The sequence below is a fragment of the Gekko japonicus genome, unplaced genomic scaffold, assembly GCF_001447785.1.
Source record: "Gekko japonicus isolate JY-2015 unplaced genomic scaffold, Gekko_japonicus_V1.1 scaffold750, whole genome shotgun sequence".
NCBI classification, from domain to species: Eukaryota; Metazoa; Chordata; class Lepidosauria; order Squamata; family Gekkonidae; genus Gekko; species Gekko japonicus.
The window spans coordinates 225486-226698 of NW_015160857.1; positions in this window are offsets into that span (position 1 = coordinate 225486).

Genomic DNA, 1213 nt, shown 5'->3' on the forward strand with positions numbered 1-1213 from the left:
TATATATATATATATATATATATTTATATTTTCCCAAAAATACCAGCAGCATTAACAACTGCAAAATACCATGATGCAGGATTTTTTTTTGCCCCCTGCTATCACATAACTATCTCCCTGACTTTGCACTGTACATTCCTGGTAAAAATAATGCATTTGAGAATGTCCTATTTGTATTTTACACGGGGAAAAGAAGTACTCATTACGATCTAAGTAAATATACATATTGCACAGAAAAAAATAACATTCTGACTCTGCTTCAGTTTAGTGCTTCCTGTAAGCTCCGAGAGGCTCCATACAAGGGTCAGTTGGGACTCCTCTGTATTAAATGAAATGCTAGTTGAGTTAATGCTTATTCAGACTGGCCACGTGGCAGAACTGTTGCCCAATTGCTGTGCGATCTGCCCAGATCACACGTTAGCATACATCAAGATTTTTTTAAAAAAATTCAACGAAGACCCTATTGTGCATAGATGAGTAAGCTAAGGGAACGGTGATGCCATCAGGTGGAGTAAGGATCAAGTCGTTTGGTGTACAGGGTTGTCTGAATCAGTCCTTAGGAATCCAGGGTGCTCTCAAGTCATCAGGGAATCTAAGTCAGTTCAAGGAGCTGCCTTTCTTATGCATTGGACATACAAACAAAGGCAAGAAGACCAAAGGCTGTTCCTGAGTTTCTGCTCAGAAGAATTGACAGTGGACCAGACCACAATCTTTCTTTCGTGTTAACTACCTTGCTTGTTAAGAAGAGCCTCGGGGAAGAAGATCCCAACTTGGGCCAATTTATCCGGGGGGAGGGCAGTTTCATGATACAGGGACATTCCTTAAGACTGTTGAAATTTCATTCTGGCATAGGGATTTCCCTGACATCCAACTGGAAAGATTTGCAAAGTTTGGCCTCGTCAACAGTAAAGGTCAAGTCCTTAAGCCACTTAAATGAATGAATGCTTTGCTACAGATGTATGGAAAATGTAGTGGTTTGCTCAACAAATCTCTACATCTCTCTTTTTTGGTAATTCAGAGTAATTCAGCCTTACTCAAGCTAGCATTCACTTCAGCATGTATTTAAAACAGTTTCTTGCACCTATAATACAGGAATAGAGAACCGCTAGATTCAAGTCTAGTAGCACCTTAGAAACCAACAAGAGGGGTTTTTTTTGGGGGGGGGGTATAGGCTTTGGAGAGTCAAAGCTTCCTGTGTCCGATACCACTGGCT